We start from the raw sequence: 23,293 nt of genomic DNA, 5'->3' as shown, positions 1-23,293 counted from the left end.
ACACAGAATCTGAAGCACGCGCCAGGCTCTGAGCTGTCAGCACAGAGCCTGATGCAGGGCTCAGACCCTCGAAATGTGAGATCATGACCTGAGCCGACATTGGACACTTAACTGACTCAATCACCCAGGCGTCCCAAAAAAGAATTCTTTAATACATCTTTGGTACGAAAAAGGTGATTTTATTAAAGCACTGAGACAGGATTAATGGGCAGAAAAAGCTGCACTGGGGTTGTGGGGAGTGACTGGTTATATACTATGAAGTTGGGGGAGATAAAATCAAGAGGAAGTTTCTCAAAGGAAAGAAGACTCACAGATTACTGGAGGCTTAGCTATTGTCAAGCTAAGGTTGTTTTTTCCTCAATCAAATCATTATCATTAAGACAGTAGGGAGTTCTTAGAGATGAGGCTATTTATAAGATTACTTTTCTACTAAGATATTTGTAAACTGATGGAGAACTCTATCCGTTAAACCTTTTGTTTTTGGTCCTTCCTTTGCTCTAGGACAGCCAGAGTGCCTAAGAATATCATACATACCCCACCTTGGCTGAGGGGGGGTGTCTGTATGGAGTGTCACCTTGACTTATGCTCCCTCATCACTATCACATCATTTCATCACTATGACCACTCATCATCTAAATTGACTGACTTGACATATTTCATGTCTACTACTTAATACAAATTTTCCCCCTCCAACATAATACATTGTTCTTTTTATCAGTTCGATCAACCAATGCAACAGAGACCTCATTTTCCTTGGTGTGCCCCTCGAGGCAGATGGAAATGGTATGTGTTCTTCTCAGGGTCAGTGAGGCCTAAGATAAAGGTACAAGTTAGCTGAGAAGGGTCAGAAAGGCTTCCCTTGATATATGCAATCAATTAAACAGAACTGAAGAAAGTTAACACACTTTGCACCCAAATTAGTGATTGATAAAAGCTGTTACTAATTCATCCTGCTTATTTTATTCTATTTGTTCTTTCTGAATATTTCTATATTAAATACACTTAGAAATCAATGTTCTCAAGTATATACTTATTCACAAAGAAAAGACTAAACAAATCCACATACAAATATGAATTGTATTTAGCTCTAAGGGGTGTTTTTTAATGTTTTAACTTAATTGCCTCTTAATTCCCTTATTTTTAAAGTTTCTATAATAACATAACTTTGATAGAGAAAAGAGCCTTTAAAAATCATGTAAAATCATCCCTCAGATGATACTTATAGCATGAACAATAGGATGGTTACAATGAATGCTTCTGGTAGATAGGATTATGAATTACTCATCTCCTCCTCCTCCCCTTCCTTCTCCGTATTTTTTTGGACATTCTAAATCTATTCCACATGATTTTACAATGAAAACTGTAAAATTCATTACAAAAGCTAGCAGTGCTGATATTGCTTCCCACATATTATCCAAGATTCTTTGGATAATCTGCAGCAGCAGATCATGATAATGAGACACAGAGGCCAGTTTGAGAGGCTAAAAGGGTTGAGAAGCAAGAGTTTTCTCCCTTCCTCTACACTTCTATCCCCTGGCATTTGTTGATATGAAAAACATACAACTTTACTGGCAAAGAAGTGCTACATACAGCTCTTGTAAACGCTAAGGTTTCAAAGTGCAATACCAGTCATCATTACTACAAGAATTGAAAAAAAACAGCACAGAGCTTGGATCACAGGGGTTAGGTTTACTGATAGAAAAAGACCAGCTAGGATAGTGGGTCCTGGAAGGCGATGGTGATTTTAACACTTGACGATTTATATTATGCTTGCAATGACCACTGAAATGGTGAAATGAAATTGACTTTTTATAAGTTATGATTAACATTACTACTTGCCCATCAAGGAAAATAATTGTAAGGGACTGAAAACCTAAAAGCGTAAGATTTCACTAGAGCCAAATATTTAAGTATGATTCTTTGCCAAAAGCCAAAATAAAGAGAGAGGGGAAGAAAAAGGGAGGGGGGAAAGGGAAAGAAGGGAGGAAGGGAGGGAGGGAGGGAGGAAGGAAGGAAGGAAGGAAGGAAGGAAGGAAGGAAGGAAGGAAGGAAGGAAGGAAGGAAAGAAAGAAAGAAAGAAAGAAAGAAAGAAAGAAAGAAAGAAAGAAAGAAAGAAAGAAAGAAAGAAAGAGAAAGAAAGAAAGAAAGAAAAAGAAAGAAAGAAAGAAAGAAAGAAAAAGGAAGGAAGGAAGAAGAAAGAAAGAAAGAAAGAAAGAATGAAAGGAATGCAGGGAGTGAGAGAGGAAGGAAAGGAAGAAAGAACAAAAAAGGAATTTGCTCTAGATCCTGATTCCCTGAGGAGAGCAATTTCTGATATGCATGGATAATTGGCTAGCAACATGGACCACAGCTCCTCAACTGGCAAGCAAAGGAAAGTCTGTCAGGAAAAAGTACACCACCAGAAAAAGTGCTTTTTGGCATCCCCCTGGAAGGCATATGAAAAGCACTTGAAAGTGATTGCTCTGGGAAATCCCATTATACTTATATATAAGATAAAATGGCCTCTCACTTCCCATCAAGCCAAACTGAAGCCTCTGATGAGCAGTAAATTTCTCATCATCCGAACTCAAGAAGGAAGAAGTGTCATGTACGCATGCTCTTGGATGCATGTATTTGAGACAGTGAGTGTGGGTGTCTTTATAAGCATCCATAACATTTTATGATTCAAATCTTTGTTACAAAGGTTTAATGGACTAACGATTCCACCAAGAGACATCAATGCAAAAATATATCCATTACTTAATTTGATACATATGCAGACATTATTCTGATGTTCCCTCCTCTTGCCTTAATAGGAGGGCGGGGGTGCACAATAACTTGGAGGTTCCTAGCAAGGGCTTTGGAGTCAAAATACCTTGGCTGGGATTCAACTCCGCCAGTCCCAAGAGTGATGTCAGACAAGTTATTTGATATTTTAAAACTTGTTTCTTCGTCTTTATAACGGGGGGAACATTAGCTCTTTTATGTGACTAGCATGATAAATGACATAATGCACTGAAAACATCTAACCCTGTAGCTAGCATTACAGTAAGTGTTTAACAAAATGTGGCTATTGATTGAACTATAAACTGATTTTACTTGAAATACCAGTTGGTTTTATAAAATCCAATACTGTCACGAAATGAGGAGCTTTGATTTGAGGGACAGTGGCAATAATCTGGTTTTGCTCTGCGAAGTTCATTGTCTCTAAAATTTAAGTGGTTCTTGAGTGGTTCTCACAAATTCATCTTTATATTCATAGGCGTATTCATGCAGATGGAGAGATAGGCATCTATTTTGATTTTGGAATATAGTATTTTATCAATTATAGGCAGGGACTGCAACACTCCAATCAGTACTCAACCTTTTCTGGAGATCGTGTGCTAGACTCTTCCCTCAGTCCAGAATTGTCCCAGTTTCCATTTGGACCTGAGTTCACCCTCCCTAGACTCTGTGCCTTTACTCCCAGCCTGCCAATGTATTAGTTTACTTCTTTTCCTTATGGTGACTTTCTCCTACTCCTTTTTCTGAAATGATGCCCTTTTGTTGATAGATGGCTAAGAGGAACTGGAAAATATCCAGGAAAGAACTCATCCTGTGGCAGTATTCATAAATGAGATCAAAGCTCCAGTTAGGGCCAGGGGCTCTCAGCTGCTCCAGGGTTCCTTCCTCCTCGGCACTCCAGCCCAAGTTCCTCACTCAGCAGAACCACACTGGCGTAACCTCTAATTCCACAGTATTTCCTCGGTCATAGGTAAATTTTGTATAATTGCACAGATTTTCTGGCAGGCCCTTTAAGCTGGGGGAGAAGAGGTGAGGAAAGAGTCAGACACTAAGGTGCCCACGTAAACGTCAGTTCTTCGACTGATGAGCAATGGGAGCCGAGCCAGGTCTGGAGGGCTGACTGGAGAAAGAGGCCCCTTGGGGACCCAGGAGAGCTGCCCCGCCCAGATCCCTCCTCCGTCCAAGGTGTGTGAGATTTCCGGACACGCTAGCGCATCGAACGTGGCTCATTGCTCCTCCTCCCTGAGGGGAGATCCGGGACATCACTGGAATTCTGGGGTTTGTACAACTATTCGAAACACTTTATTCTTCAAATGGGGTCTGTGCCTGGCTTTCCTGTGCTTCTGACACGGAGAAGTCATCTTCAAGTATCTGCTGCAGAAAACTCTGGGTCCTTCTCTCTACGGGGTGGGAAAGAGGGCCGATGCTGCCCATTCCCCAAAGATGCACAATACCCATGCATCTGCACAAACACTGACTTTATGCTAATCTAAAAAAAATCAATCCATTTTTCCTTTTTTTAAGACATAGATTATTTGATGACATATGACCCGTTTGAGAAATAAAACCAAACAAACAAACTTTTAGGGTATTTTCTTGGAATATATACCTGAAATTTGGACAACCTCCTTAAGAATACATATGGCCTTTTTTTATTTTATTGTTGTCAACTAATAGTATATTGTTCTTTTATACACTGTACAAATGCATCACAATGCAGGTCATTATTTGCTTATTTATTTTTTCCTCAGACAAATCTACAATAAAAAACTACCTGTGACCTTTTGAGCTGTTCTACACTACAAAAATATTATGTTAGCCATGGATAAAATTTCATTTCTTAGTAGCATATTTCAGACAGTCAAAAGAAACAGATGAAATTAATTTTAATAGTGGGGATGTTTTAGCACAAAACATCCCATATATTATCATGTTAGTATATGAGTAATATGTTCATGAGATGTTTTACATTCTTTTTTGTGTGCTAAGCCTTCAAACTACTGTGTATATTCCAAACTCACCACACATTCTAATTCACACTCCTGGTGTTTCAAATGTTCATGAGCCCCATGTGACCAGGGTTTACTGAGGTATAGAGTGCAGCTCTAGAGGATGAAACCAGGAGTTGCTAGCCTGGTCCCATCTAGGATAAAGGGCATGAGAGGAATGGGGTGCTCTCCGCTGCATGCCAAATATCATGCTGTAGTGTGCACATAATAGCAATTTCCATTGAGTAAATGGGTCTCCCTTTTTCCTTACTTTTATTCCTTGGCGGTTAACTTTCACAAGCCTTTTCATGCATTATTCATGCTTTCTCTTCAATGGCACCTGTGGATTCATCTTTAAGTGCTGTTTCTGTTTTTGTTTTTGTTTCTGTTTTTGTTTTCATGTATCTGATTTGTTCCTTTCTAACCTTTATTATGTGGCCTTGAGACTCTGTTTTAACAGTGATGTTCATTTTTTCTTCTCTAACAAATCGATCTAAAGCTTTTGACATACTCTGGTCTTAGCTCTGTATGTTTGCTTGGTTTTAGTCATCAACCATGTGGGATGCTATATTGCAACACAGACAGGATTCCAGTAGCTGAGCTTAGATGTTCACATCTAACCCCAACCCCCTCACTCCAGGGATTGGGCAAATGGTTTTAGTAATCTTGACTAATTTCCTGGAAATGGAGAAATGAGATGCAGGGATAAAGTAAAACAAGAATGGAAATAAAACTAAAAACAAAAAAAGGCTACCACAGTTACAAATCTTGATACACATAATAATGATGATCATAGTCATAAAACATAATGTCTACTAATAATTGATGTTTACTGTATAATGCTTTCCTAACCCCTGTATCACCTTCTTTCTTTTTTATCGTTGTAGTAACCATTTGAAGTAATACTTTACTTTCTGCTTCTCTTTGGGTCCACCGTGTTTATTTTTCCAGAGAACACACATACAATTTGATGGAGCCTACTCATTTTCCCTTTCTTTCTAGCATTGTTTTGAAAGCTCTTCTAATCAAAATTTTTTATCTTCTCTGTAAGTTTCTTCTAAATGACCATAAGGAAACCTACGTTATAGGGCCAATTTTTAACCCCCCATGCCCAAGTTACATTACTCACATCCTTAAAACATACTGTCACTGCTATGACATTGCTGATTTGAATTACCTTTATTTCAATTCCTGAGTCCACATCTGATGGGATCATGGCAGTGCCTTTATTGCCATGACCATGAGCCCTTTTCCTGAACAAATGGCTTCCTGGAATCTTGGCATCAGCCACCTCTTCAAAAACAGTGCTAAATTCCCCACTCTTGCACCAACTTTATTTTTATTTTTATTAAAAAATAAGAAGAAGAAGAGGAGGAGGAGGAGGAAGAAGAAGAAGAAGAAGAAGAAGAAGAAGAAGAAGAAGAAGAAGAAGAAGAAGAAGAAGAAGAAGAAGAAGAAGAAGAAGAGGAGGAGGAGGAGGAGGAGGAGGAGGAGGAGGAGGAGGAGGAGGAGGAGGAGGAGGAGGAAAGAATGAAAGGGGAAACTGAAATAGCAAAGTATCTCAGAGCTGTGCCTAATGTTGTAAAATAGTGCTAAACTATGTCTTGATTGTAAAAGAGAAATCAATTTAGAAAGTATTGACTTGGAAGAGCTTAATTGCTCATAAAATTAATTTATGGATGACTTTATTTGATGTTTGGAAACAGAAATACAAATGAACCAACTTCGATGTGTATGAATTTCCATGGCTAGCCAAGAAAAGGTAACTGACAAGAATAGAAAATTGAACCAGATGAGAAGGTAGTGGTAATGTTTACTCTCTTCTGGAAACAGCCCATTTTAGGCTGGGAGCAGTGGATAGTTATAAAACAGCTTAACAGTGTGAGTTGTAGACAAGTTTAAAATTAAAATGAAAACTACTTAAATTGAATAAAAAACTGCTCAGTGACTGATACATCTTAACATAGATATAGGTACATATGAGTTCATAAACAAAATTAAAGGAAATAATATCTTCTGAAGAAGTTACAGGATAAATAATTTGAAATCTGTTAAGTCTCCAAGAGCCATCAAAACAGAATCTGCCTGCTGAGATAGCAGAATTTTTATTATAAATTTTCATTTAAGCAGAGAAGCAAAGCCATAAGAGCCAAGAATGTGGAATGAATATATATATCCATCTTTGACAGAGGCAACAAAAGGAAGCATGTGGGCATAATGACAAGTCTATAGGAGCAGAGGGAAATAGAAAAATCTTGTATCATATATGTAATCATATGTATTAGTCATATGTTTATAATTTGCATAATAGAAGGAAAGTGAAAAAAATGATTTAAATTGCCTCAACAGCTTGCAGTCAAACATACATTTCTATTAGTGAGAAAATAAGTGTAATTGGTGTGGTTGCTTCTTGCAATGTTCAATGATGAATAACATGGTTGTTATTAACTTTATATATATGAATGATATCTATCTGGCTGGTTAAATTCTTCTAGTGTCTTCTCCTCCTGTCCCAACTTTGGACGTTTTTTCCAAGCTTAATTACATCTCACAGTATGATTGGGTGTCTTCTCTTCATGACCCCGTGGACACGGATGACCCATATGGCCTAATGTCTTGGGGATTTTTGAGAATGATCAGGTATTCTCACAGTGTCCTTGGGTGGAATGCTTCCCCAGGCACCTCTTTCATGACAGAATCCCTCTTGCGACATCTGGATGATGACAGGCACATCCTCTACTTCTTTCCCCCTGCTGGCAAATGTAGGCATCCTTCTTTCTTAACACAGGAGCCTGATATCCTTTAGAAAGGCTTCTCCTCATTTGAGTTGGAAGTCAACTACTCAGTTACTCATGTAACGTGTCTTTCTATGCATGTACCCACACAAAGCACACTAAAAATGGGGTTAAAAATACAATAGAGGAATACCATTAATTCAACTCCCAGCATGTGGAAAGCCGCTTCTAGACATTACTTAAACAAACAAATTGAGTCTCACAATCATCTTCAATTTCAAGTATTTTCTCTTCTGTTTTACAAATGAGCAAAATAGAATTTTGGAAGTCAACTTACCTAAAGTGAACAGCAGAGTCTGTCTTTGGAAATGGTGTGCCTGACTGAACAGAATATGGTGCACAGTCATGTGTGTCTGTGTTTCCTATAGACCATGCTGCCTCTAGGAACAGAACTTTGAAGAATAACATGGTTTTATATTTACATACTTTATAATTTCCTATCCTTTAAAGTTGTCTATTCAGGTTGCAAGACTACTCTGAATAAGTGAGACACGTCACTTTATACACATAAATGAAGCAGTGTGTGTGTGTGTGTGTGTGTGTGTGTGTGTGTGGTGTCCAGATATTTTTTATGGCTAAAGTCTTGATATTTACATATTGCTTGAAATACACACAATATTTATTTATTTATTAAAGTTTATTTGTTTATTTTGAGGGAGCCTGTCAGCACAGAGCCCGAGATGGGGCTTAAACCCGTGAACTGTGAGATCATGACATGAGCCAAAATCAAGAGCTGAAAGCTGAATCAACTAAGCCTCTCAGACCCCTCTGAAGTCTGTATAATATTTAAAGTGATATTCAGCCATTGGACATATTCTGTCTTCTCAAATCATGAATAAAAGTACTTTTTAAATTTTATTTTTTATGTTTTTTATTTATTTTTGAGAGACAGAGAGAGAGACAGTGCGATCAGGGGAGGTTCAGAGAGAGAGGTAGATACAGAATCTGAAGCAGGCTCCAGACTCTGAGTTGTCAGTACAGAGCCCGACGTGGGGCTTGAATCCACTAACTGTGAGATCATGACCTGAGCCAAAGATGGTTGCTTAACTGACTGAGCCACCCAGGCACCCCTAAAAGTACTTTTTAAAGCTTAGTATTTGTAATTTACTATGTTAGCCATCTTAATATTCCTCAGAAAATAGAAAGATAAAATTTAAAAACCTACTATACAGACTTTCCTAAGGAACCAAGGTGATTTGAAATCAGTAAACTATTTAATATAATTAAAAACAATAAACTCAAGAATAAAATGGCAACAGTCAAGAAGTGGAGAGGAGATTCTGGGAAAATTAAAACCAAGACTAAAGAAAGTTCCTGTAATTAAGTAGAATTATATCTTAGTTCCTTAGTGAGCAAGGCAATAAGAACAATATGCTATTCACACAGTTTTGAGAGATTAATTAAAGCCCCGATTTTCCCAGTTAAAGACTCTTTACAAAATCAGGGGAAAAGAAAAAAAAAATCTTTGTCATGTGCCTGTCTTGACTGGGGACATTGCAAGCTATAAATTGCTATATTTCACAAGGAAATGTTACGCTAACATCAAAAGGTCCCAAATGTGATTATTTACAATGTCTAGAAAAATACTGTCACTGCACTCTGTCATTCATGCTATAAAACTTCAGGTAGATATTAACATTAGGACACATTTTCAAGTCTTTGAGCAAAGTCTTTGCTGCTGTGTATGTCAATGGCAAGCTTACAGGAGCCTGTGCAGAGAACATAAAATAGGGTGGAATTGTACGTGGAGTTTGAGTGCCTTAAATGCCCTGGATTTGTTCTACCAGAGATTAATTTCAATGCAAATTAAAACCTCAATATCCTCTCACAACTGATAGGGCAGCTACTATCAAAAAGATAAATAAATAAGAGACAAGTGTTGGTGAGGGTCAGGGGAAAAGGGGATCCTATATGTTGTTGGTGGGTGTATTCACTGGTACAGCCACTGTGGAAAACTTTATGTAGGTTCCTCAAAATGTGAAAAAGGAAACCGCCATAAAATCACTTCTGGATGCATATCCAAAGGAAATGAAATCAGTACCTTGAAGAGGTACTTGTGTTCCCATGTTTATTGCAGCATTATGCACAATAGCCAAGATAAAGAGACAGTCTAAAGGTCCATTGATGGATGAATGGATAAAGGAATAGTGATGTATCCTATGAATAGTATTCAGCTTTTCAAAAGGAGATCCCTGTGTCTGGGCTGACAGCTCAGAGCCTGGAGCCTGCTTTGGATTCCGTGTCTCCCTCTCTCTCTGCCATTGCCACACTCACACTCTGTCTCTCTCTCAAAAACAAATACACATAAAAAAATTAAAAAGGATATCCTGCCATTTGCAACAAAATGGGTAACTCTGGAGGACATTACACTAAATGAAATAAGCCAGACACAGAACAATACTGCATATGTCACATATATGTGGAATCTAAAAAAAGTTGAATACAAGGAAGCAGAGACAGCATGGTGGGTACCAGGGCCTGGGGCATGGGGAAAATGGGAGATTTTGGCCACAAGTAGGAGTTGCAGTTATACAGGATGAATAAGTCTAGAGATCTAATGTATAGCATCAGGACTATAGTCAGTAATACTGTATTGGGATAATTTGCTAAGAGAGTAGATTTCAAGTGTTCTCACCACACACACACACACAAACACACACACACACACACACAAATGGTAACTATGTGAGAAGGCTCTGTTAATTAGCCTTGCTATAGTAATCATTTCACTATGTATATGCACATTAAAGCATCCGGTTGTGAACTTTAAATACTGTGAACACTTTTTATTTAATGAAAGAACAAAGATTAACTTCAAGATTTAGCCTTCCATGTAAGTGTATGTTAGGAATAGACAGACTAAAAGTTTTAATTTTTAATTATCTAAAAACTGTCATATCTTTTTGGTTTTTTTGATATCTGGCATTCGTGGAATGATTTTAATTATGTAAGCATGAAAATGGAGAGGGGTCTGAGTGGCTCTTTCTGTTAAGTGTCTACCTCTTGATTTCAGCTCCGGTCATGATCCCATGTTGGGCTCTGTGCTGACAGTGTGGAGCCTGCTTAGGATTCTATCTCTCTCACCCTCTCTCTCTGTCTCTCTCTCTTTCTCTCTCCCTCTCTTTGACCGTCCTCTCTTTTTCTCTCTGTCTCCAAAATAAATAATTAACTGTAAAAAATGCTTTAAAAAAAGAAAAAATTGAAAATCCAAAAATTAAACAGTACTTCCAGTAAATCATTTTGTAAATAATTTTTCTAGCTTATTATAAAAATATGTATTTTAAATATCCAGGATTCAGTAGACGGAATTAAAAAACCATCTGCTTCTGATCACCTCTGTGTCTTTGGGCAGGTGAGTTGACCTCACTAAATTCCAGACATTTTCTCTGTAAAATAAGGGGGGGAAAGGAAAAGACAAAACACAAAACAAAAAACATTAAACAGCCTTGAAAAGTAAATGACACAGTAGTAGGGGATTGTTAAGTGTTCATTTTATTTGTCCACCTAAGCCATTGCTTTAATATGAAAAACTGTTCACTAGTTTTATAAAACTTAATTTATAAAACTCCTCCCTCACAAAGGAGTACATGATTAGTTTTTGAATTTTATTAATTTTATACTTACATTTTACAATTAACATAATTGTAAATATTGATATTTTAATTTTCTCATTATTTTATTCAAAAAAAGAAATTTGCTTGGGCAAATATATTTAACAATATTTATTGGCAAATCATTTTCTGTAAAAAAAACAGTTATGGTTGAATATTTTATTTTTCAACCAAAAATAGTATTATGCATTTAATGTTTTTTATAGTAGTAGACATGAAAAGGTTAAATTTTTATTTGAACTTACATTTATTTCATAATTAATGAGGTAGAATGATTTAAAACCCTTCCTTTCCCTTTTATTTTTAAATATCACATTAATAATGCATCTTCAATTACAATAATCAACAATATACTTGTAAATAGAGTAAAAATGATAAATATACCCTCACTTTACAAATCCATCTATCCAGAGTTAATTAGCTTTACCTGTACAATAGCATGACATTTTAATTTATTTCAAATAAATACAATTTCATGAGATGTGCCATATATATAATAGTATAACAATCAAGTATGATGAAATAATTACGAAAATATATTTATGAAACTCAATTTCTATAACATGCTTTATTCCCATAAATATATAACACCAACTAGTTTTATATTTGGTTTATTATTTTTAACTGCTGTTTATATTTACAAAATATTACTATTCCATAATTTTATATTAATTTCACTTAGGGGATTTCAAATTGTACAGTTGATAGAAATGCAAGTCATTGCAAATAACAAACTAGTGTATTTGTGATGACTTAAAACAATAATACTATTTTTTTCAGGAAATCCAGATGTGAAATGACCAAAGTTTTCCATGGAGAGTCTCTTTGATGTCACAGACTCTAGAAGCAGGTTACCTCCTAAATGGCACCAGGGGTAAAGGAAAATGTATCTGTAATACTCACTGCACCTGGGGAAAGATGTCGAATCTTCTAATGTGTTGTTTGAAAGACTTCAGAGTCATCTCCTGCCACCAGTGTTAAGAATGCTGACCTCATCACATATGAATCAAGTTGCTTTGGCCAGCTGGCTATCTGCCCAGTAGGCAACATCCATTATGCATAGGGGAGTAATTGTTTTCACTTGTAAAGTTCAGTTTTAGAGTGGGGGTCCTTCAGGGTGGATAGATCTAAAGCTATACTTCTGGTAAGTAAAAGTGTCTCATGGTGTTCTACAACTGATCTCCTTGGAAAGCTCATTGTAAAGTTCCTACCCTTAAACTGTTGTGTTGGTTTGTTTGATTTTTGCTTTGTTTTTACAAATAACCTTAACTCTAATTTATTCCATATGAATTTCTGGGCCAGAAAGAGTAACACATTGGCTCATAATCAATGAGCTGAGGATCTGTTTGTTATGGTCCAGAGGGAAGACAGGAATTGAATGTAAACCCAGTGGACGTACAATCCAAATATTAGAGTTGGCCATTTCTTGTTTTTTTAATTGATGAAAATAATGGGGAAGGAGAATTCAAGATATCACTTGACTGGTCTCTTGGGGCATCAAAATGCTCTGATTTTCATGCAAGTTCTTATTTGTAGAAGGAAAATAATACTTGTGGGTATATCAGGAAGAAGAAATAGTGGAAGTTGATGCTTAATCAATGTACCAGATAAACAATATTTCTTCTAGAAATTTTACTGACTACCACTCAACAATGAATGACTAATAATAGAGTTTGTGGGGTGCCTGGGTGCCTCAGTCTGTTAAGCATCAGACCCTTGATGTCAGCTCAGGTCATGATCTCACGGTCCCTAAGGCTGAGCCCCATGTCAGGTTCTCCTCTGATAGTGTGGAGGCTGCTTGGAATTCTTTCTTTCTTTCAAAATAAATAAATCAACTTTAAAAAAAAGATACTTTGTAAATTTAACATATACTTTTTTAGCAACTAATCTGTTTACTTCCTAAAAATCAGCTCTATATATTCCCAAAACTGTTGAGTTACTTGTGCTTTTTATGATAGTTTCATAATTTAATTCAGCTGTTAAATGATAATGAGAAAATAGTTATTTTTTGATGATGAATGTTAATAATTTGGAAAAACTTGATAAATATGACTTACCAAAAAATGCTCTAATTGTGAGTTTTGAACTATAAAAAAATCAATTAAAAATACAAAAACTTTGGGGAGCCTGGGAGGCTCAGTCAGTTGAGTGACCAACTTCGGCTCAGGTAATGATCTCACAGTTCATGGGTTTGAATCCTGCCTTGGGCTCTATGCTGACAACTCGGAACCTTGAGCCTGCTTTAGATTCTGTGTCTCCTCCTCTCTCTCTGCCCCTCCCCTGCTTGTGCTATCTCTCTCTCTCTCTCAAAAATAAACATTAAAAATTTTTTTAAAAATAAAATAAAAATGTAAAATCTTAGACTCTTTACTCAAGTTAACTCAAAAGGCTCATAAGGTTCTGGGAGAAGTAGAGATATAATGTAATAAACTATTGTTTATTCAACAATTCTCAACTCTTAAACAATCTTTTTCAACTGTATTCCTATAAGCTTCTTTACTTCCCTGGGATTATTTCAAGTAAATATCATACTGAAGTAACTATTATATTTTATTTATTTATTTACTGAAATACATGTCATACTGAGATCTGCATTCAATTGCATAGCAGCTGTTTGTGGAATATTTTTTTAGGACACCTCATGAACTATTTGCACTTACATAAGGCTGGAAATAGAATGCCCACAGACAGAGTCACAGATGGGTCTAAGAAAGCTCAGTGGGACATGGAGGATTGGCATCTGATCCAAAAGGTAGATGTTTTCCTGTCCCCTCAGATGACAAGAAGAATCATCTATGAGTCTCTTACTTGTTCACTTCATTTTCCTTCTCATAATTAAGAATAATATTCCCCTCACAGCCAGATGAAAAGAAAGAAAAAGTGATTAAACAAAGAAACTGAGAAGAAACAGGAAACAAGAGCTCCAAGCGTGATTTAAACTACAGTTATAAGTATTTGAACAATTTCTTTATCTGGGAAAATTCCAGGTCAAACTTCCCTAAACTGAGTCATTTGATGCAATTAAAATGACTTAATCACATTCCGGTTTGCATCATGACTGTCCTTTCTTATAACATTAAATATCTGAATCTAAAACAAAAGTATTCTAGGGGTGCCTGGGTGGCTCAGTTGGGTATGTATCCGATTTTTGCTCAGGTCATGATTTCATGGTTCCTGGATTTGAGCCCCACATTGGGCTCTGTGCTGACAGCTCAGAGCTTGGAACCTGCTTCAAATTCTGTCTCCCTTTCTCTCTGTCCCTCCCCTGCTAGTGCTCTGTCTCTCTGTCTTTCAAAAATAAATAAATGTCAAAAATTTTTTAAAATATCCTAAAATAGTTTATAATTACATGACTGTGGAAAAGATTGGAAGTAGAATTTTCAAAAGCCATGATCTTCTAATATCTAAAATTTTGTTAGGAGAAAAATGACATGGTAAAACAACAATGTGTCATTCAAGCTTTGTAATCGATTTATATTTACATATGTACCAGTACAGGGCATAATCCATTTACCCTAAATGTGTTTGTAGCATCGGGATATAAGATTATCTCTTAAAAAATGTTCATTTATTTATTTTTGAGAGACAGATAGAGCATGACCAGAGGAAAAGCAGAGAAAGAGAGGGAGAGAGAGAGAGAGAGAGAGAGAGAGAGAGAATCTCAAGCAGGCTCCACAACTGTCAGTACAGAGCCCGATGTGACTCAGGGCTGGAATCATAAACGGTGAGATCATGAACTCAGTTGAAATCAAGAGTCAGCCACTCAACTGACTGAGCCACCCAGGTGCCCCAATAGTAAGAAAGAGTATTTTAATGAGTTTTGTTAACTCTTTTTAAAATGAATAGGAAAGCTTTTAGGATGGAGAAATAAACTGTGGAATTGATAACTTAATTTGGTTTTGAATTTAGAAAAATGGTAGTAGGTTACCTGGGAGATCCTTAAATCCATGCAAGTATCGTCACCAGAGACAGGCACTACAGGTGCTCAAAGAAAAGGAAAATCAATGTGAAAGTGGAGGTGAAGACTTCAGTGGCTCAAATGACAAGTCAAAGGAGTCCAAAAGTTTCTGGGTATCCACCAAGCCAGAAGAGTCAAGGAACTTTCTCCCCTAGAACTTCAGGGGGGTTGTAGCCTGTTGATATTCTGAGTCAGACTTCTGCTGCCCAAGGCCCCTCCTGAAACTGAATACAAGAAAGAGAGAGCAGAGGACATGCAGAGCCTTCGACTCACTTCTGCCATCCCTCCTCCCGAACAGCCACTATCTGAACATGCAAAGAGCAATTACGAGTACCAACACAGTGTCCATCCAAGCATGAAATTCTGAGATCACAAGGACAGAAGCCTCCCACTGATCAACTCCACAGCAGTTGAAAAAAAAAAAATTCAGGGATCGTGCCCAGGCACCCATAGGAAGCCAACTTGGTCCATGGCAACATTGTGTCCCAAATACAGAAATGGTTTTGGAAACTTTCAACCAGAAGTGGCCAAAAAGAGCCATTTGTGATTCACATCTGTGTTTGTGGGACATTCTCCACAGAATGGAAAACTTAAAAAAATTCATTCTTTTAATATTTGAATGCCTGTTTTGAAACCTTCCAAGTAATAACTCACTGTCACCTTCTTAGATTTAGCAAAAATTTAATCTAGGGTGTGTGGTTCCCAGACCGTCAAGATGTTACTTATATTAGGGATTATTCTTAAAATGATATAAATGTGCAATTGAAATATCATTGATCTTGGTGTGTATTTTGGAAAATATGGCAAAAATATGGTTCTTTAAAACACATTGCATTTACATCTTTGGACTAATTTAAACGATTTAAATTTTAAAGTTTATTTATCCTAAGAAAGACAGAGAGAGCAGGGGAGGGGCAGAGAGAGAGAGAGAGAGAGAGAGAGAGAGAGAGAGAGAATCCCAACCAAGCTCCACACCGTCAGTGCAGAGCCCAATTAGGGGCTTGAACTCACAAACCATGAGATCAAGACCTGAACCAAAACCAAGAGTCAGACATTTAACCAACTGAGCCACCCAGGTGCCCCTAGACTAATTTAAAAAGATTTGATGATTCTTGATATTACATTACTGACGTCATTAACTGACTTTTGAAATAGTTTTAATAGAATATCAAGGTAAAAATGATCTAAAGACATAACGTGGAAATCTTGCAGGTCCCAGACCACTGCAAAAAAAAAAAAAAAACAACACAAAAACAAACATTGCAATAAAGTAAGTTAAACAAATTTTCTTTTGGTTTTCCAGTGCATATAAAATTTAGTAGGCCTAAAAACAACCTAATCTTGGGCCACTTGGGTGGCTCAGTTTGTTAACGTCTGGCTTATGCTCAGGTCATGATCTCATGATCTCACGGTTCGTAAGTTCAAGCCCCGCGTCAGGCTCTGTGCTGACAGCTAGCTCAAAGCCTGGATCCTGCTTCAGATTCTGTATTTCCCTCTCTCTCTGACCCTCTCCTATTCACATTGTCTCTCTCTGTCTCTTAAAAATAAAAATAAAAAACATTAAAAAAAAACACAACACTAATCTTGTATGTATTCATCAGAACTCTTAGGTGACCAAGTGTATTTCATGAGTAGTAGTAATGTTTTGAAAGGAATCTATTTATTTATCAGTAGTAAGTCTCAACAGTGGGCTTATAATACTCAGTAAAACCATGTTGTAAATAGATGTGCTGCCACCTAGGCTGTGGTGTTGCACTTACATAATACAGACAGAGTAGATTTTGCACAAATTTTAAGGGCCCTAGGATTTTCAGAATGGTAAATGATACATTGGCTTCAACTTCAAGTTACCAGCTGCATTAACCCCTAACCAGAGACTCAACCTGTCCTCTGGTGTTTTGAAGGCCAGCATTGACTTCTTCTAACTATGAAAGTCCTGGATGGCACACTCTTTGAGTAAAAAGGTGTTTCACCTACAATGAAAATATGACATTCAGTTCCATGACCTTTATGAATTATTTAGCTAGATCTTCATGACTCTCTGCAGCTCAGCATCGGCACTCGGTGCTTCATCTTGCATTTTTATGCTATGGACTCAGCATATTTCTTTAAGGCTCAGGCACCAACCTCTGTTAGTTTCACTTTTCTTCTGCAGATTTCTCACCTCTCAGCCGTCACTGAATTGAATAGAGAGGACCTTGCCCTGTCTGGATTAAGCTTTGACTTAAGGGAAGGTTGCGGCCAGTTGGATCTTTTAAGCAGACGGCTGAAACGTCCTCCATATCCCAAGTAAGGCTGTTTTGTTGTCTTATCATTCATGTGTTCCCTGGAGTAGCACTTTGAATTTCCTTCAAGAACTGTTCCTTTGCATTCACAGCATGGTTTACTGTTTTATGCAAGAGGGCTAGCTTTCAGCGCAACTTGGCTTTCGGCGTGCCTTCCTCAACTTAGTTATTTCTAGCTTTTGATTAAAAGTGAGAGACCTGTGACTTCTTTCACTGGAATACGTAAGAGGCCATTGTAGGGTTATTAACTGGCTTAATTTCAATGCTGCTGTGTCTCAGGAAATAGGGACACCCAAGGGGAGAGAGAGGGACAGGGAAGGTTAGTGGAGCAGTCAGAACACACACAACATTTCTCTATTAAGTTTGCCATCTTATATAAGCATGGTCTGTGGTGCCCAGAACAATTACAATATTAACATGAAAGATCACAGATCATCATAACAAATATAGTAAGAAGAAAAAAATTTTAAATATTGTGAAAGTTACTAAAATGTGACACACAGACACACACAAAGTAGGATTTCTGAATGGCTCTTTCTGAAGGCTAATTTAATTCATAGATCTCTATAAATCTCAAAAGACAACATTTATTTTGACAGTAGGTTTTTATTAATTAAAAAACATACATTTATGTGAAATTTTCCTACATTATTATAATAGAAATGGAAACTTTTTTCTGAATACATTTAAGAAAGTCAGCTGAGTTTTACTCCAAAAATCAATCTATGTAAGAGAAATATTTAATTCAATTTTTCACCTGCAAAAGTATGGATTAGACAAAACAATGCTTAATCTAAATATAAGACATTAGAAATATTTTTTTCTGAGTACCTAGTAAGAACAATCTATAAAAATATGAGTAACATAAATAGGCACTTAAAATGATGAATCTTTTATTTCACTGTGTAATACATAAATGCATACATAAAATGTTGGCATTGGTAAATGAGGAATGTTAAGAAATACTATTTTATTTGGTTTAATAATCTAGAAAATATAAGCACATTTCTGCTTCCTCATCATTCAGACATTTGAAATTATAAATCAATTTGTATCATTTGTACTAATTAATTAGCATGTAAAACAAATTACCCAATATTTAATTCCATGTATGCAACTTAAATATGCACCCTTTGTAGTACATTCTGCTCAAGGTTTTGGGGGGTATGGGGTGTAGTTTCCATTTGCAAATGTAGGCTACAAGAGGGAGAAAAGCTAAATCAGAAAAACTCCAATACAATTCCTTCATATTACATCTACTGGAACTATTCTGTGCTTTTTATGACATTATTTTTCATCCACTTTATTTGTTTTTGCTTTTAAGCTTTTAATTCTGAAATACTTTTATTTAGGGAAGATGTGCAAGTATGGTACAGAGTCCTATATGCTCTTGACCCACCTTCCCCTAATGTTAACAAATTGAATAACTATGTTTTATTGATCAGATCTATTCACATTACTTGATTTTCAGCAGCTATTTTCACTGATGTCTTAGATTTCTGTGTGGGATACAATCAAAGTGTTTTGCATCTTTTTGTTTTATTGCCTCAGAACCGAGCCCCCCTCCATTTGTGGTGCTCTCTCAGTCTTTCCTTAGCTTTCATGACCTTGACACTTCTGAAAAGTGTGGGTCGGGTATTCTGTAAAATGTACCTCAGTTTGGGTTTACCTGATGTTGTGTCATGGTAGAAGTGAGTTATAAAATTTTGGTAAGAGTAACACACAGATGTAGTGACACAATTTGTTCCTGGCGATGTGGACACTGATCACATGGTTAAGGTGGTGTCTTTCAAATTTTCGCTGTAAAGTTAGTACATAAAACCTTGGCTTGAGAGCCAAGTTTGTTCCAGAAACAAGCTTGTCCTCCAAAGCACTTCTATATCAAAGCGAATGTCAAGAACCATTGGCTCAGTTGTGATCGTGTGACATTCGGCACCACGTTTGACTCATATGGCAAGACATCACTCGTTTATCAAGTTAAAACTTATTAGAAATGTTTGCTCCTCTTTCAGAACACTCACAGAACAAGTTACTCTCAATCCAAGGTTTTATTGCACTTTGCACTTTCCCTATTCTGCTGTCCAGCCCTTTCTTGAGGGGAGGGATGTCACAGAATTTGTGGGCACATGCTTGAACCTCCACCGTAATTCAAAAATATGTACAGCAGACAATTTGGGCCTAGGCTATTATTGTGTTTCTCCAAATTTCACCACAAAGTTTGAAATTTTTCCAGGGATCTTGCCTGAAATAATAATAGCTATGGTGTTCTAAGAGTAATTTTCTATTTCCATCATTCCTCCTTCCACAATTATTGTTTGGAATTCTACTATAAGGAAGATTTGTCTCTTTTTCTCCACTTACAAATCAGTCCATCATTTCTTTATATCAGTGTAGCTTTATAAATATTATTATACTCTTTGTGTTAAAGGTCTGTAGTCTCGTAATCTATTTTGTTTCTAAAAATTTTCCAGCTTGTGACATTAGAAACTCTTTCAGGTGCATCCCTCTGTCCTTTGAAAAAATGTGAATCTTTTTGTTGTTGTTGTTGTTTCCTTTCCATAGCTCCCTCTCTTTCTCTTCTCTCTCTCTCTCTCTAGCACCATTTCTCTTGCTTCTGGCTCCTATCTTATCTTTCATTTTCTCTGACCTGCACCAGACTCAGTCATTTCTCCAAAAAAGTGACAAATCTGACTACATAAGAACTGTAATAAAAGCTGTTGTATAGATCTTTACCTGATGTGTCAAAACAAAACAAAACATAGCCATAGGTTAATAGAAAAATAAGACAAAAAGTAAAAAAAAGATTAAACAGTTGATAGTGGGGCTCTTGGAGAGTAGAGTGGAAAAGCCAGTGGAGACAGAAAGCTATTTTCTTTCTTTCCTTTCTCCTTCTTGTCTTCTTTCTTTACATAATTTAAAAAAAATGATTATTTGTTTTTAGAGAGAGAGAGACAGAGACAGTGACAGAGTGCAAATAGGGAGAGAGGGGGTCACAGAGTCCAAAGCAGGTTCCAGGCTCTGAGCTGTCAGCACTGACCCTAACGCAGAGCTCGAACCCACAAACAGCAAGATCATGACCTGAGCTGAGGTTGGATGCTTAACCACCTGAATCACCTAGTCACCTCATCGTCTTCTTTCTTAATAATTGATTTCTACTTGAACTTCACTATAGTCAGATGTCATACTCTATGGGATTTCAATCTTTGGACATTTTTTGAGATTTACTTTATTTTCTAGCTCTATGTATGTTAGAGGTACAACACAGTGTTACTTAATATCAATTAGTCTAGTTTTTAAAACAAGTTGCATAAAATCTTCAGAAAATTTGAAATTATCAGTGGATTTTGATATTGATATTGATATTTTGATATTGAAAGAGACATGTGAAAATCCTCCAATTTAATGAGATACAATTAAATATATTTCTAATTTTGTCTATTTTTTCTTTATATGGTGAAACATTATTTATATTGTGAAATATAAAATATTCTTTATATTGTTATCAGGTGTACACAGAATTTAAAATGTTTATATCTTTCTAGTGATTGAACCTTTATTATAATAATAATGTTAATCTTTATAATAAATGCATTTTTTAAAATTTCACATCTTTTTGTTTAATATTACTTTAGTGTATTTATATATATGTATATGTATATGTATATATATATGTATGTATATATATACATTCCAGAATTTTGGAGGGAAAGGTGGCTTTTGTTTTTCTGACATCTATATTTCCATTCTTTTACTTCTGTCATCCTTTACATCATTAAATTTTAACATATTTTTAAAGAAGATGTAGATTTGTTTTAATCTATCATGACAATCTTAGTTTTTACATTACATTTATATTTTATTTAAAAATTGATATCTTTGACTTTAACATCCTTTTACTTTTTACATTCTTATATGTATGCATATATATATGGGATATAGATATATATATGGGAATATATATTTAGGAATATATATATATATATATATATATATATATATAGGAATATATAGGAATAGGTTGTGTGTGTGTGTGTGTGTGTGTATTCCCAGAAAATTCCTGAACCTATGACTGCTTTGTCTACACTTACACCGGTTTTGCATATTTTCTGTTACTGCTGTCTTACACTCAGGCCCTTTGTATTTGCTGCAGGACTCTGACCTTTGCCCTGGAATTTTCATTTATTGTGTGCTTCTGTTACAAAGGAAGGTGGCAGTCATTGTCTGGCCTTTCAGAGGACATCTGTCCTGTGTGAAGTTTTCCCTTTGTTTTGTTTTGTTTTGTCAGTAGTGGAGTTTCTGTTTTGTTTCCTTTATCCAGCGAGAGATTTTTAGTAACCATCACACCTGTGAGTTCTGCCCACCACCCTCTCCTTAGACTTTCTCACTGGTTACAAAGTGTCTTTTATGCTCTTTTCTATATTCTCCATTTTTTTAGTCTTTTTTCAAAAATTTTAATATTATTTATTTTTGTGAGAGAGAGACAGACTGCTAGTGGAGGATGGGCAGAGAGAGAACCCGAGACACAGAATCTGAAGCAGGCTCCAGGCTCTGAGAGGTCAGCACAGAGCCTGACACAGGGCTCGAACTCACAGACCAGGAGATCTTAACTGGAGCTAAAGTCAAACATATCTTTCCTTTTTCGATTCTGAATATTTCTTCTCTACACTGCCTCTTAAGTTTCCACTTCCTTCCTGTGTTAGTAATCAGCTGTTAAACTCCTCCATAGAGTTCTTTTTTTTTTTTTTTAACATTTATTTATTTTTGAGAGACAGCGCATGAGCAGAGGAGGGGAAGAGAAAGAGGGAGACACAGAATCCAAAGTAGGCTCCAGGCTCCGAGCTGTCAGCCCAGAGCCCGATGCAGGGCTTAAACTCTTGAAGCACGAGATCACGACCTGAGCCAAAGTCGGCTGCTTAACTGACTGAGCGACCCAGGTGCCCTAGAGTTCTTTCTTAATTCATTTATTCTACCTCACAGTTTTTTAATTTTCATGTATTTTCCATCTGCCTAAATTCTCAACTGTATCTTCCGTTTCTGTAGCATAGTAAGCAGTTATTCAAAGACCATGCCTGGCAGTGTTTTTATCTAGATCGCCTAAAAAGTTGTTCATATTTTGAATTATTATTCTTGTTTGCATATTATATTGTCTTGTCTACTTCAGTTTCTGGTTACATATTATTTTTGCTGAATAATAATTGTGAAAAAAATAGATACAATCGCATCATAAGGTGGTGTTTCCCCTGAGAGAGGGTTTACCTTTCCTTCTGGAGGGTGATCAGAAACACTGGCAAACACAAATGACGTTAATACAATTAAGAAGTGAGGTGTTGTTACTTTCCCCTATACAGGTGCATCCGGTTCGTTTGTGACCTATCAGATCTCCATTCAGCTGACTGGGAACTTCAGTGTGACATCCACTTCCCGTGAGATTGCTCAAAGTTCTGATATGCTTCTTAGCAACTACACCAGAAATCCACATTTGCACGGGGGTAGAGATATCCACATAACAGCCCTGTCTATTATGCGATAGAGGATCTTCTGTAATATTTTGCATAGACTTCCTAAACTCATTTGGAATCTTATTTGAAAGACTGGACCACTTAGTTTACTGCTGGTGGAAGTAAATCTATGAAACCAAGCCACATTGGTTTCCATCATGAGGTCATGAAATGTGTTGGTCTGTTCCTTTAAGTAGAAATCTTAAAGAGGTTGTATCAATTATTCCCAGTAATATAAATATTAGAATAGCTTCCTATTGAATGTAATGGGTTGATCTGAATCAGTGGTCCCCCTCCCACCACCCCAGGACTTGACAATGAAGTATGTTTAATGCTCAGGTAGAATGGCAGATGCTTGAAATAAACTGTTCATGTATTGAGAGGAATGCTACTGA

The sequence above is a fragment of the Suricata suricatta genome, chromosome 2 (genome assembly GCF_006229205.1).
Source record: "Suricata suricatta isolate VVHF042 chromosome 2, meerkat_22Aug2017_6uvM2_HiC, whole genome shotgun sequence".
Classification (NCBI taxonomy): domain Eukaryota; kingdom Metazoa; phylum Chordata; class Mammalia; order Carnivora; family Herpestidae; genus Suricata; species Suricata suricatta.
This window is presented reverse-complemented; position numbering follows the sequence as displayed.